The following is a 16,274-nucleotide window of genomic DNA, read 5'->3' on the forward strand; positions in this document are numbered from 1 at the left end:
TGAGGCTAGACTGCCATTCACGTTGCCCCTTTGCTAGGTACGCTGCCATAAGTTCTTTGTTTTTCATTTTCACTTTGTATTCTAGGGAACTAAATTATTTGTTGAATTTTACAATCTTTTCTGTGACTTATTTTAAGAGCATAGACTCATAAAAATAGCAGTATTCAAGCGTGGCTTTCCAAACAATTGCTATAGCAGATCTATTTGCTTGTCCCAAAAATGATTCCAAGTGGATAGTTTTGATGTGAGAACACCCTACAAAGGTCACGAGGCTGTTTCTTCTGCATGATCGGGTACCTGCGCATAGATTCAAATATGCGTTAACCACAGTGAATGCTACCCTAGGTGTTTTCCAACCACAACCACTATCGCTGGGCTCACTCGGAAAGAATTTGTTTCGGTACATGCACTTTCCGGGGAACGTACTGACCAGGAGTGGTCTGTCGATGCATATAAAATCAGGAGTATATTTTCGTTCATATATAATGGATAAACGTTTTACTACAGATAATTCCATGACAAAAATGTTGTTTGCTCAGGAGTGTACTTTTTATTTCCTACCAAGTAGTGAGAGCAAAACAGGAGACAAAGTGTTCTTCTGGCCAATGTGACATCACTGCAGTTTCAAAGTTTTCTTTCTCTTCGTCTTCATCACTGCTGTGGGACCTGTTCTGAATGGAAAATGTTAGAGGTTCGCGGTATTATCAGTATTGCGGTTTACAGTGGTGTACTTTCTCTTGATACGTACCATAGTACGTTTTCACTGTACCGGTACTTCGGTTGTTTCTGGCTGTAAGGAATATACGGAAATTCACGAGTAATCTTATTTCAAATTTAATGATATATTCAATATATTTTCATTTTTCAGGCAAATTAAAAAATATCATTATTTTTACCAAATAGTTGCATTTGTCATGAATTAATTTTGAATATTACAAATATATTTGTATTTGTTGTATGGTTCTTTAATCATTGTTTGAAACGTGGTGGCCAAATGAGATGTTGCGAAAGATATTCTAGACACATCCAACTTTTATAAAAATTTCGGATTAAAACAAGAAATATAAACATGTCATTTTTAGTTATTTACTGGTGTATGCCAATGTATTAAGTATATGTATATGTATTCCTTTGCAAGACTGCGAATTTCTTAAGATTGTCTAGAGAGCGGTTGTGTTTTGTTTGAATTTTAAATTATTACTCAAGTCAACTTATTATCATGCTGATTCTTGCGTAAGTTTGCTTTAAGTTTGCTGGTCCTCTCTGATAAATATTTTGCCCGGATGTTGTCATCCCAGTCAAAGGTTTTCTGCTTATAATAGGACAGCTCGTAAATTGTACGATTTAGTGTCAACACTTTTTTTAAACAAACTCTCAAATGTCAGTAAAAGGCCTTTTGCAGGGTATCAGATGTATTGTAATCTTGATCGCCTAAATATAGTTAGTTTTTAGATTACAACTTATGCAACAATTAGAAAATACATAGCAATTCTTCTACCATATTATTCTGACCATTATTTTAGGGGATGGGTGAGCGGGTGCTGCGATATGTTTTAGAGCTGCGATATTTTATTGTATTTCACTTCAACATATTTTTTCTTTTCAAATAATATAATGAAGATATTTTCCAAATGTTGACAGAGGAGACGGATATTTTCATAAAATAAAGTGTCAGGCCCCTGCCCCAGAAAATTAAATTGTTGGTTCCTAACAAAATTGCATTATACCACAGCAGGTATCATGGTATGTTCCAACAAACCTCGGTGTGACATGGTACAAACATTTTTATGGTACCCAGCTGTAGAAAACACCATCCTCGTCTTTGACCATGACAAGTCCCCATGCTACTGCTTAAAAAGTTTCTATTTTAAGTACAAATCTACTTCGCTGAACAAAGAATGCATAAAATTCGGTTTCTATTTTGCGTTCAAACTGAATGAGAGTTACTGTGGTCTGAGACGATACGGGATGAAATTCAACCGAGTGTAATTTTTGCGTCAGATCACGTTCTGTCTTCGGACATTGAGTAGAATCTTCATGGATCATTTTCGGTACTACAACATGTCCAAATATATGGCGGTTCTTTCCTTCTTATTCCGTTTTAGTCTTGTCTATGGGGTCGAAATACCTTTTGTAATGTCGTTTTTGTCTTGTGGTCGCTGTTTTGACAGGAGTGGGAAGTAAATTTATAGGTGTTTCTTAAGATTTTCTTTCCTGTCTGTATCAAAAACATTTCCCCTGCTTCCAGTAACGTTTATTTGGAACTTTGATTGTCGATGAGTACGTTCTGTATAGATTATTGACCAGTCTTTAAAACCATGTAATCTTCAAGTCACCATAGATTTCAAGGCGGATATTCGCAACACTGATTGCAACCTCTCTCCCAAATATTGGAATAAACAAACCTCAGAGTTCATTTTGGAGAAAATCTGATGGAGAGGTTTGAGAATGAAACCAATAAGAAGGTTGTTGGTACTCGACAAGTGCACGGTTGATGGTTTTGCCAAAGAGTTCTTTAAAAAAAATGTTGAAATCTTATCCACGAGATCCACGAGATCCACGAGATGTCGAGCATTAAAATAATATCGTGCAGGATTTCTCTTGTCACATATTTTCAATCGGGTAATGGCTGGCACTGGAGGTTTTATTTCAGAAAGAGCTAGGATAGTTTTTGACCTAGTGTTGTTGTACTTTTTAATTTGATACATTGGATGATCGATCAATATTCATGCAACCGCAAGAGAAACATTTCTTTCCACACAAGTTAACCTAGTCAACTTTTTCAGGTGTAACACCAAGACACGCTGTATACGCTATATGAAGACAATCATCTAGGTGTAAGCGGAGATACCTAATTGGTTTCGTCAAGCCTTCAGTGTACATGAGATTACGTAATGCCTCAGACCTTGCCAATGGGCAGCTGTCAACCGCTACGGGCACATGTTCGACTTTGACTGTCTTCTAGCGTTAGGTAAATATTTTTACAGTTTGGTTGATCAAACACAGATAATAATAATAATAAAAAACGTCTTTTAAAACATACAAAAAACAAAGAATAACATGTCAGTTATGGCAACCAGATGTCCAATTTCAACTCTGAATATTCATCCAAACTCTAAGAACAGTAAATAGAAATACATCTGTCATTTCACAATTGCTTTATTTTGATCTTACAAAATAATAATGAAATATTAAAGGTGTAAATCCGTGTTGTCACCGTCTAATCTGAAAATAAAAAACCAAAAGTGTTACAAACGTATTCCGTAAAATGCTCTAACATAATATTGAAAAGTGAACACACAAACCTCTCTCTCTCTCTCTCTCTCTCTCTCTCTCTCTCTCTCTCTCTCTCTCTCTCTCTCTCTCTATATATATATATATATATATATATATATATATATATATATATATATATAGTTCATTTTCATTCTGTAAACTCTCTTTGTGGGAAGGGGAGGGGTGTATTTTCTCAGCTTTTGTGTTTCTGTCGTGTTCTATTTGTAGGCTGCTTTTCCCCTGACGAAGTTAGAGGGAAAGGTTGAGAAATTGTTTAGCTTATTCAAACCAACAGTGTCGACTAATGAAGTGCCCTTAAAAGCTAACAAATACATTTATACTTAGTATCTCATTTTAAATTTTGAGAACAGGGTACCTTTACTATTTGAAATGTAACTTTGCAATAAAAATTTAATATGGTAATATGGGCCAAAGATTTTGGGTAGCCATGGATCGGATTAATTGATGGAACCTGTTATGTTTCTTTCATTTAAGTCAGTTAAATAGGTAGCCTGTAGGCAATTTAAAGTAAATGAGTGGTCTTGTCAAATTGAAATATCTGATTTGACAAACTGTAAATAGCTGAACGTTTACAGTTGTTGTATCTTTGTGATATATTGGGATTAGGATATATTGGTTTTAATATCACAACAGTTTCCTCATATATATATATATATATATATATATATATATATATATATATATATATATATATATATATATATATATATATATATATATATATATATATATAGTTTGCGTATTTATATTTGTTATCTGCTTGCGTCGTCCGCCTAGGAAAACAGATCCGAAAACGCATGACCAGTTTCCCAGAATGCAACATACTTTTTCATATTTGTTCTTACCCACCATTCTCGGGGCCCCGAGTGGCCGAGTGGTCTAAAGCGCTCTCCGTTACGGATCACTGCCATCTCACCTCTGTCTGCGTGGGTTCGAGCCTCGGATTCGGCTAATGTGGGTATGTGAGAAAGCTTGCCAGTTGCTTCTCGAGGGTCGGTGTTTCTTATAGGGGATTTCCCGGGTTCTTCCTCCACCATTAATACTGGCCGCCATGTATAGCCTATCTTGTGTTGAAAAATAGCGTTAAACCCTACAACAACAACAACAACAACCCACCATTCTCTCCATCAGGATAAAAAAATTAAAATATTAAAACCCAGTATTCACAAGCAGTAAGAACTGAGTCAAGTCAGGTAGTAAGAGCAGATTACAAGGAGGTGTAAAATAAATCTTTGATTTTGTACCTTTGAATTTTGGGTCTCAATATCGTACGGGGCAGCAATTCACTAAGTTGTAATCGTACGGGCATTGTCCTGCGCTCTGTTCTCCTGCTCCACAGTAGCCCTTGCATACACAGGGATTACCTCGTTGTCCTAATAATAATAATAATAATAATAATAAAAGAAGAAGAAGAAGAAGATGTCAATAAAATGCGATATGAAACTTTTTGAAGTTTTCAAAATTCATGTTTGGTCTATTTATTTTTGACAATATACCATTCAAATACCACAAAATATGAGGAACTTATTTGTCAGATGTCCATATTGTCGTAAAATAATTCTGTTGCTACCTCTTTTGTTGATAACGTTGTGTTCGTTTTTGTGCAGTTTTGGCGATTATAGCTATAATGACGAAGACGAAGAGAATGTCAGTGAAAGTGACGATATCGAAAACGACAACCTTAATTAAATCGACTACGGCAAAGACAACAACGAGTAATATGATGATAATGATTGTGCATAGTAATGGTCTAATTAACTACTACGACGATGACAAAGACGATAGTCAATGCAACGCTTACCTTGGACCACTGTAAAGTGGATAACCATCAAACTGCATACAAGGACGAAAATGAGGATGGCTGTCTTCGACATCTTTAAATGTTTTAATGGTGACAGATCAGTTTGAATACTCCGTGAGTCTTTCATTTACTTGCATATTTATACAGACTGTCCCGGAACAAGTTTCCACACCATGAATGATGACGAATCGATTTTTCAAGAAAGTGTGTCGTTCATCATTAATTGAAGAAGGTAATTTGTCAATACGTCATGTTGGCATAGCATCAGACAAATTGCTGTTCTCCCCAAACATCTAATAATTTCCTGCTGACACCATGGATTCAAAAGAAACCGTACCTATTTCGTTCCTTGAAAACCGTATTAAGAATTAAAAACAAGCACATGACTGAACTGACATGCACTAATTGAGGAAATTGTCACAAATTAAAATTGTGAAATCGACGTTATAAATCAACAGTTTAGTGAATGTTAAAATGAAAACAATACATTTTAATGTCCTTGCTGACTTAATGGCAAGATTATAGTACTGAATATGATCGCAAATTTTAATTCTAATTTTGTACTCTATCTTAAACTACATACATAGTTCATTGTATGTGTTGTTTAAAACTTTCAACGGGTGCAAAATTTAGTAAGGTGATGGCTTTTGGTGGACAATTAGTTTTCTTCTATTTGGATAGACAGTCAAACCATATTTTGCTCAAACACTTTTAGCCCACATCATTCTCAGCTTGAATAAGTTCTCGTATCTAAGTATGCGTTCCTCGTACATTCGACTTGCACTCACTCCGCCTCTTAAATTTGTTGGCAGAGATTTCTTCAGGCTCAGAATATAAAATAAAACAAAAGATTTTTATTTTGCAAATAATTTTGATACAAAATGACTGATTCCGCGCAGTTACCTGTTGTAACACATTATATATATATATATATATATATATATATATATATATATATATATATATATATATATAAGCACCTTCTTTTGCGCTTGAACGAAGGAATGAAGATGGATGTGATCGGAACCTACTCCCAATCTGACATACTACAGTCCGTATTTTAGTTTTATTTCCTTTGAGATTTGGTTTAATTATCTCTTATGATTACGCATTTAAGTCACAGAACAGTAGCCACCACCCCCACCCCCCTTACGAGTTTTAATAACTGGTTTTGATCCATGTAGAGGGAATTCAATTACTGTCAACAATAACACATTTATGTCGTATTGACTTGAAACTGACCCCCACGTCTATGGTCTTAGTGAACTTAATCTTGTGGGGTTGTTATATAATAACAAGCTGTCATGCACCATTGCTCTGTATACCAGATTAGTGCATGGCACTTGAAAATGAGAGAGAGAGAGAGAGAGAGAGAGAGATAAATGCATGCTTCATATTTTAGAGATATTGTTATAATCTATTATTACATGCGCACTTAACTTTTTCAAGACTTTCAGAATATACATTTATTAGATTCTGAATAAGAGATTTCGATTTCAAGTTACAAATTCAGACAAAATAGAAAACACTATTTAATGGGCGTTACCGTATCTTTATGAAACGACAACTAATCCAGTTTCAAGGTATTAAGTATATCTAAACACGTTGAACCAGCTGTTGACATTTTAGCTAAATTTAGCGAAGGGAAAACAGGTATAAGAGGAAAACATACCAATTACTCATTTATTACGATACGTAACCACTAAATTAGATTCACGAACCAAGTAGAAAATATTTATACTGTAAATGGATTTAATCTATGTCAGATACATTCGATTACTACAAAAATGCAATTTATTTCACAATCTTTAAAATTCTTTTCATTGCATTATCTTCAACTTGAAAGTTTACAGTTTAATTTATTGTTATTATATATTTAATTTATATCATTCAGATAATGCGGTAGAATCTGATCTTCACTGTCTAACTTAATTGCTCACCGCCTTTTGAGTACTTTGGCCGATTTTATTATCAAAGTTTTAAAGTTTTTTACAAGATTAAAAATTACTTAGTTACTTGTGTCATAAAGTCGTTATTTTTGTATTGTGTATCATATAAAGTATATTAACTTGATCCTAAACGATTACACAAAAAGGACAGATATATATGCAGACAGAACGATAGATAGCTGGGGGCTTGAGTAGTACCTCTCTTTCAGAGGGGTCTGGGTGGCTCAGAATATAGCTGTTGGGTATAAACCAAATCAGAGCTTGCGCCTTTTTATCGGCCACACTCTGCTTAGTTCCACAGACAGCACATTTCTTTACCAATTGGTTTTCACTCTAGTGATTAAATGAGACAAAAAGCCTAAAGTAAGATAGAATCTGTCTCCTGTTCCAAGTTTTCATCTGCTGTATCAAGGGCTGTTCTTGCGGCTGATATTGTTATTGACGCAGCTCCAGTTTTAGCCTCATATCTTAGTCTTCCTTCTCTCCTTCTCTGCCTCAAAATCTACTGGACCCTCACCCACTAGTGAGATCGTCGCTGCTGATTCTCTTCTTTCTTTAACCTTTCTACATTCGTCATTGCTCTTTTAATTTTGTCCACTTTCTAGTTTACTACCTCTCTGATCATCATAATTGCTAACCTAAACGAGACCCTTTCTCTTTTGTAGTATTGTTTTGGAAGAACTGTTCTAGCCACCCAAGATTTGTTCTATTCCTTCAAAAAGTGCCAATGCCTCACTCAGTGTTTCCAGTTTTACTGGCTGGTTCAAAGTTGACGTTTTCTAGATTCGACGATGGATAGCTAGACTGGTGAACACACCTCTTAAAATATACTGTAAAATAAAATCCCTCAGATTCAGTATGCGGATGTGAAAGAAAACATTATTTTGCGTACAAATGTAAAGAAAAGATCGAGAGAGAGAGAGAGAGAGAGAGAGAGAGAGAGAGAGGAAACGAAAAAGTTCGTCAAAGGCTTTATATTAAAAATAGGAAACTAACCTACGCCAGTTTTCAAATTAAAAATTAATTAATAAGTCCCACTAACTGAATTCTAGAAAAGAAACGAAGAGCGAGGATTCGGGCCAGTTTTTCCTCAACGGTCGAAAAAAAAAAAGTTAAACATGAACAAATTTTACAGGCTGACAAGGCTGAGGAGTAAAACTCTATTTTTAATGATCTAGGACAGTGTTATTTTGTCAGAGATGTAAACCGTAAACCTTCGATTCTAAGTTGAAACGAACTAAGATATATAATTACCCCAAAACCGCATTTCCTTTTTTAATCTTTCTAGAGAAATATGTTCCGAACACGACAGCAAATACCGTAATGAGAATGCAAGACATTGTTGATGAAGTAAATAACAATATTATCCAAACAAAATAAAATTGGATCCTTGTTAATCAAAAATTATTAAGCTGAGTGGATACAATATTTCGTCCTGCCATGTAGTATGTTGCAAGAGAGTTTCGATGCATTTTTGAGTTCAAGGAAGTGAATGGAAGTGTCGAATGGTCACTGAAGTCTTTATACTATTGTTTGAAGGTGTTCTTCTCTGGAATGAGTGTCCATGCTTCTTCCATATAAATTACCAACTTTTCTTCTTGAGTTATCATTAAGCATTGGTCGGGTTGTTTTTTTTACAAGGATGATCGACATGACAACTATTTCAATGTTCTCTGGTCAAGAGTGTAATTCACTCAACGAAGTAGTCAGCAAAACGGGAGATTAAGTTTCCTTCTGGCCATTGTGACACCGCAGTCAGCAAAACGGGAGATTAAGTTTCCTTCTGGCCATTGTGACACCGCAGTCAGCAAAACGGGAGATTAAGTTTCCTTCTGGCCATTGTGACACCGCAGGAGTTTCTTTCGCTTTCTTTCTCTCTTCTCCACTGTTGCAGTTCCTGTTCTGGATGGAAACATACTTCCTCGCTTCTGTCCATGCGTTCTTTTTCCATGTTTTCTAATACAATATTATCATTTCTCCCCGACTGTTGACTGCACGAGTATGATTAGAATTTGCATATATGATCACGTCCTCTGTTCTCGAGCGCGATTGGTAACTGAAGTGTCACAAAAAGTTGGCAAACCTAATCGCATGTGTTTAACATTGCTTTTTTCGAGGATGTCTCAGACGTTCCAAAAACTTGATTAAACATGGTCCCTTCCTTTGAAGACTTCACTTCCTCTGGAGCGCATCCAATGCACTGACGGTACGATTGATTAAAAGTTTTGACCAGATGCGGTATCACGTCTATGCATTAAAGAGGATGTTACTATGCAAAATATTTCCACCTTTGTTCTTTCAATGTTTTATGAAAATATACCAGAACACTGGCTTTAACGTTATAATTTTCAATGGAGAAATAATATTGCTTTTTGTAAACCTTGTTAAAATATTTGTTTGAGGAATTCCGCCTATCGTTCGATTTAAAAAAAAAAAAACAACACATTAATGACGCAAACAAATATTTGTAACCTCGTGTCTATGAAGCCAAATTTGGTATATCAACTAATTCGGCTTGCCAACAATGGTCGATTCTTACTAGCTCGTTTGACTTCGTGGAAAGGTACGTAACATTTTTGTTACATATACGTCGATTGTTCTTGTAACCATTTTTTTTTAAATGTTGCATACCTGGAGTATTGGTTTGGCTGCATTATAACATTTTTAATTTTTCTGGACTGTAGTACATGCTGGCCAGAAGTGTGTCATTGTAGCTGTTGCTGAATAAAAGTAAACCAACTTCGGATGCTCTTTTCTTTCTTTGTATGATATTTTGGATTGCAATGCTTTGCATGCTTGATGAGCAATGGAAGAAGAAGATGATGATGCCTGACCTTTCAATTTTAATTCTTTCTTCGCTTCATTTCTTGTAATTGTCTTCTTGGCGACATGAACTCTTTGATAAAAACAGTTATTTATATTGGTGTCCGCTTGGGTCTTTTTGCAGGTGATGTTTGAAGCTCTTCAAAGTTTTTGCCTTTCTTTTCATCTTCCATCACTGTGACGGTCTCTGTAGTCTCTGTAGCTGTTGATTATTGTTCTCATCAGACCTTCGTGACATTCTTCAAGTCTCTCAGACTACGTTTAGCACTCTCATCAGAATTTATCTGGTGAAACTGTTGAAAATGTTGCAATAATTGTACGGTTTCGATTTTTCCGTTTTTAACAACTTGGTTCGATCGTCCAACCCTTGTTGTTAGCATGACATCTCTGTGGGATTACTATTAGGTGATAAGTGTGTTTGTACCAACGGTGGAGTTCCATCAACCGTTCATATGAAACTAGAGCTAATTGTCACCCTTTTTTAAAATCCTCATGTACAGTCTTCACAGTTGAAAATGTTTAAGTCGTGAAGCCGCCTAGTAAGACATGGAGATAATATCGAGCTGATGTATGTATGAGGCCACGGTAACCGCAATTACTACTCTCCTTCAATTATATACTGGACCTATTAAACAACAGCAAATAATATTCGACCCCTAATGTCTCTCGTACTTTCAGATGAGCACAGTTTTCAAATTTTATGCGAATCATGTGATTCGAGCCCAATCGACGTAAACAAATATTGAAAGGAGTCTGTCAGATGGTGAGACCCTAATGTATGGATGATTGTTACTATGATTATGATGGATGATTATGTGAACTGAGGTAGAACAAAAACCTATTAAAAGTAGTAGGCGTATACAGCTTGCATTTCATTTTTCCTCACGAAAAAAATCCACAAAACTACACACGAACTCAGATTAAATAAGCGATGACGGTATATCGCTTGTAAAACTAACCTTTCTTATCTGGCTGTTATTTCAAATGATTAATAACATGGTAAGTTAAGCATATATTCACATGATGGATCAGACATATTAATCAAAGTATATAAATGCTGTGCTTGTTGTGATAATCTAAACATTTTCTTGACAGTCTAATACATAATAATAACATAATCTAATACGATGATGTACTAAAATGGAGTTCCTATTGCTTGTATTTATCATAATTTTTACAAGTTCATTATCATATAGTTTTCAGAGAGAGAGAGAGAGAGAGAGAGAGAGAGAGAGAGAGAGATAAGATAAATGTGTAAAATGATCTTGTTTGTGAATATTTTATAAACACATTTTTGCGAAACGTGGTGTCTCCTTTGTGACATGTTTGGATTAGTTCCAGTAACATTGTTGGTACACACACACACACACACACACACACAAGTTGTGATGTCACAATCTTCATAAAGATGAGCTTTCCAGCATTATAATTGTATTAGTTGATAAATGTAACGAGGATTACAGTTATTCATAATGTAACCATGCCATCAGCTTGAGTCGCGCCGATTTCTTTGCCAGAATAAATTGATACTTTACAAAAGATATTACATAAACAGATTTTACTATATTTATCAAGTACGGAATCAATCAAAATTAAATATCTTTTTTTTTTGTAACTGGATACCACTTTGAATTCTGTGGAAAGAATGAGCCAACAGGAAAATTCTGTTCAATTATATGTCTCATCTGCTTCGCCGATACAGTCAATAATAATTTATTTTTGGGTCAGATCTTGTTTTTGCCTACGGACTTAAGTCTGAAAAATATATTATTATTATTATTATTATTATTATTATTATTATCATTATTATTATTATATAGTTTGGCAAGAAAAGCAGATCACTATGGTCACAATTTACTTTGAATGATGTAAACATACGTGATGAATACTTATGTACAAAAGAAATTGCCGACCATACAAGCAAACGTGACCAGGAAACTGCAAGCAATAAAGAGTGTCTGGCATACTTCATCAGAGCAATTATGATCACTGGTTATATCTGAATGCAGACTGATTTAGACCAGTTTTAATCGGTTTATATTACGTGTTGATTCAGACCGTGTGGAATATTTATTTTTATTACATACCCATTTAATCTTGCATGGCTGATCTTGCGTTAGATCTACCGTATCAAATTCGTTCTGTCCACCCACTCGGAACCAAACGTATATTTAGTTCTGTCCACAAGTTTCGTCTTGGATATAAATGTGACATGGTCAATTGCATGGTCAGGTGTTTAAAATATGATATTTCTTATTATTTCCCGGTTACGGTGAGTACCTCAAAACATCATTTAAGGAAAGATAACGCCGATTCCAGGCGAGATTATGGTGTAGTATACCGAATGAAATAATACAAGACTGTTTATCTTGTATGGTGTAGTATAATAGTATACCGAATGAAATAATGCAAGACGGTTTATCTTGTATGGTGTAGTATAGTAGTATACCGAATGAAATAATGCAAGACTGTTTATCTTGTATGGTGTAGTATAGTAGTATACCGAATGAAATAATACAAGACGGTTTATCTTGTATGGTGTAGTATAGTAGTATACCGAATGAAATAATGCAAGACTGTTTATCTTGTATGGTGTAGTATAGTAGTATACCGAATGAAATAATGCAAGACTGTTTATCTTGTATGGTGTAGTATAGTAGTATACCGAATGAAATAATACAAGACGGTTTATCTTGTATGGTGTAGTATAGTAGTATACCGAATGAAATAATGCAAGACTGTTTATCTTGTATGGTGAAGTATAGTAGTATACCGAATGAAATAATGCAAGACTGTTTATCTTGTATGGTGTAGTATAGTAGTATACCGAATGAAATAATACAAGACGGTTTATCTTGTATGATGTAGTATAATAGTATACCGAATGAAATAATGCAAGACGGTTTATCTTGTATGGTGTAGTATAGTAGTATACCGAATGAAATAATGCAAGACTGTTTATCTTGTATGGTGTAGTATAGTAGTATACCGAATGAAATAATACAAGACGGTTTATCTTGTATGGTGTAGTATAGTAGTATACCGAATGAAATAATGCAAGACTGTTTATCTTGTATGGTGTAGTATAGTAGTATACCGAATGAAATAATGCAAGACTGTTTATCTTGTATGGTGAAGTATAGTAGTATACCGAATGAAATAATGCAAGACTGTTTATCTTGTATGGTGTAGTATAGTAGTATACCGAATGAAATAATACAAGACGGTTTATCTTGTATGGTGTAGTATAGTAGTATACCGAATGAAATAATGCAAGACGGTTTATCTTGTATGGTGTAGTATAGTAGTATACCGAATGAAATAATGCAAGACTGTTTATCTTGTATGGTGTAGTATAGTAGTATACCGAATGAAATAATACAAGACGGTTTATCTTGTATGGTGTAGTATAATAGTATACCGAATGAAATAATACAAGACTGTTTATCTTGTATGGTGTAGTATAGTAGTATACCGAATGAAATAATGCAAGACTGTTTATCTTGTATGGTGTAGTATAGTAGTATACCGAATGAAATAATACAAGACGGTTTATCTTGTATGGTGTAGTATAGTAGTATACCGAATGAAATAATGCAAGACTGTTTATCTTGTATGGTGTAGTATAGTAGTATACCGAATGAAATAATACAAGACGGTTTATCTTGTATGGTGTAGTATAGTAGTATACCGAATGAAATAATGCAAGACTGTTTATCTTGTATGGTGTAGTATAGTAGTATACCGAATGAAATAATACAAGACGGTTTATCTTGTATGGTGTAGTATAGTAGTATACCGAATGAAATAATACAAGACTGTTTATGCCAAAGTAACAGTAAAATATTTTCAAGCGGCTCATACACTTTTGTGCAAAACTGAAAACGTTTATTTTTTTGTTATTGAGAAACAATATAGTTATTAACACGGGCACAAAAATCTATCTATCTATCTAACAAACACACACACACACACACACACACACACTATATATATATATATATATATATATATATATATATATATATATATATATATATATATAGAGAGAGAGAGAGAGAGAGAGAGAGAGAGAGATCAGAGTAAGCTCATGCCTTTACTGGATTTATATAGAATGTATCTCCATATTGTATATTGTACTAAATAATGACAATACGATAAACTTATATACTGAAAACAATTAAAAAATAGTACAGTCAAATTCATTATCGAATTCAATATAATATCATATGTATATCCATCCTGCGAATCGTTTGGATCTCGTATGAGAAGGTAACGAAAATGGTGGTGTTATCCCAGCTGAGACATATTTTACTAATCTTTTCTTAAAGCACACTAGGTTAATTTTATTCTCTGAATTTAAAATATATCATTAAATTTTATGCAAATTATTATAAAAGTGTATACCGAGGAAAAGGATATTAATGAAAATAATTTCATTTATTTAATATCTAAGTAAAAAACTTAAACAATAACACGCTAATATATACACTGTGAACGTTTATATAGAAAATTTTAAAACCATTCATGAAATACAGACAGCTAACATACATGGTAGCAGTCGACAGTTACAATGCATTCTCGTATACACACGAAATACTAGATATGATGTACATTTTGTCTTCTTATACAAGCTCTATGTGAACTCTTCGGTAGGTACATCCCCCATCAGCTGTTGTAATCCTAGGTATGGGAGAAAAAAATAAGCCAGTTAGCATTCATTTCATAAAAATCGTACCCCTCCAAATACTGAAGTCAGAATTAAGTGTATAATATAAATTTTACGTAATTTGACGACATTTGTCTGTATTATGAGACATTTGACATGATCCGAATCAGTCTGACATTTGAACTGAATCAGCCCTAAATATGGTCCTGTCAACCACCTAATGGCTGTTTTGACTCTGGCTTACCTAAGCTTAAGTAATCGTCTCTGGGCATTAATACATACGTTCGTTGGCTGGATCCTATCTTATATCTATTTTCACTGGTTAGAATTAAATCAGAAATGAGTTATATGTAATCAGACTTTTTAAGGCCGTTCATATGCATTTCATTAGATGATGCTGGAGCTTCCTCGTTAGGTTACGCTGTATAGTTATTATGTACGTCTGAGAGAGGTACCGATATATAATCAAATTGTTTGCATTGGCAACATGGACAGTAGAGGGAATGCTAGTACACCTCTATGCTACTTTTATGTAATGTGACTGATATTTCTTTTCATGTGCTAATTACGGAAATTTTGCATTATCTAAAGCAGAACGTTGATCAATATAGCTTCTGCTATGTGCTTGAAAAATGAGCCTGAGCATTTCCAAAGTACACTAAATTTAGCCGGTATTAAAATATGGAAAGTTAATCTTAACAGAGTAAACAATACAGCATCTAAAAGTGCAATAAATAAATAATCAAATATATAAAAGTAAAAGAGTTATCTGCTCGCATTTTCCAGTTTACCTTTGAAGCTCATGAAGTGAAAATGCAGTCTTTTGAAAGATGCACGTCGGAAGTAGAACCAGCTGACTAATCTATAAGCCAATATACAACCATCAATCATACACCAAAATAAAGGGAATAAAAAAAAGTTTTCTTAACAATACTTAAGATATACGATGTCTTTTGTTTCTTTTAAATAGGATAACCAGTACGGTAAACCTTTACCCTAAAAATAAAACACTAGGCAAAGTAAGAAAATGTAGAGCGGAACCTTATTATACTATTCTTTTTTATATTCGGGTATTTTGAGGCTGTTTGCATATTTTGATGGGAAAGAGTACTTACTTTTTGGACGGCATTTCTCGAGGTCATACAGGAAGATTTATCATAACAACGAAACGGTGCACCCATCAAATACGATGCAAATAGAATGGTGTGCCAGAAAATACTGAGATGACTTTCGCACTTTGCTGCAAGACATAATTATGGTATAAAAGGAGCAGCATGCTCGTGGACCTGGCGAATGTATTGACTCTTTACATCCAAAGGATGAGGATTATGGCCCTTGTAGTGCTAAAAAGTGTAACCAAGAATTGTCCAACATACTTAAATGATCTAGTATTTCTAATTTTTATTTTTTAAAACAGTCTTATTCTTTTAGGTACGTAAACACTGTGAAGATCCCAAAAGAAAAAAGCATCCATGTATGGGCTACAATCTTTTACGTATGCAATAAAAACATTGTGGAGTTCTCTCTCCGATAGGTAACGAACACCTTCAGAATATAACAGTTTGTATATCCATATTAAAGACCTTGTCTGGGAGCTTAATGTTTAAATGCTCCATATGTAAACAAAAGTAGACACATTTCTGCTGCTACCTTAATCGGCTGCATGCATATCATTTTAGATTCAAGTTTTTCATAATGTTTGAAACTATTTGGTTGCCTTAAATGTTGCATATAT

The 16,274-nt window shown here is 34.3% G+C and overlaps 1 long non-coding RNA gene across 1 annotated transcript; it reads right to left on the bottom strand.

Moving 5' to 3' along the window:
* Nucleotides 1-3,143: 3,143 nt before the first annotated feature.
* Nucleotides 3,144-5,255, bottom strand: LOC149800848 (uncharacterized). Its single transcript, XR_016420569.1, has 3 exons — nt 5,099-5,255; nt 4,542-4,670; nt 3,144-3,225 (listed from the first exon to the last, which is right to left on the bottom strand). It is a non-coding gene; the product is annotated as an uncharacterized LOC149800848 (long non-coding RNA).
* Between the last annotated feature and the right edge of the window lie 11,019 nt (nt 5,256-16,274).

This window comes from Sinohyriopsis cumingii, chromosome 4 (genome assembly GCF_028554795.1).
Source record: "Sinohyriopsis cumingii isolate HCF-2022 chromosome 4, ASM2855479v2, whole genome shotgun sequence".
NCBI lineage: Eukaryota > Metazoa > Mollusca > Bivalvia > Unionida > Unionidae > Sinohyriopsis > Sinohyriopsis cumingii.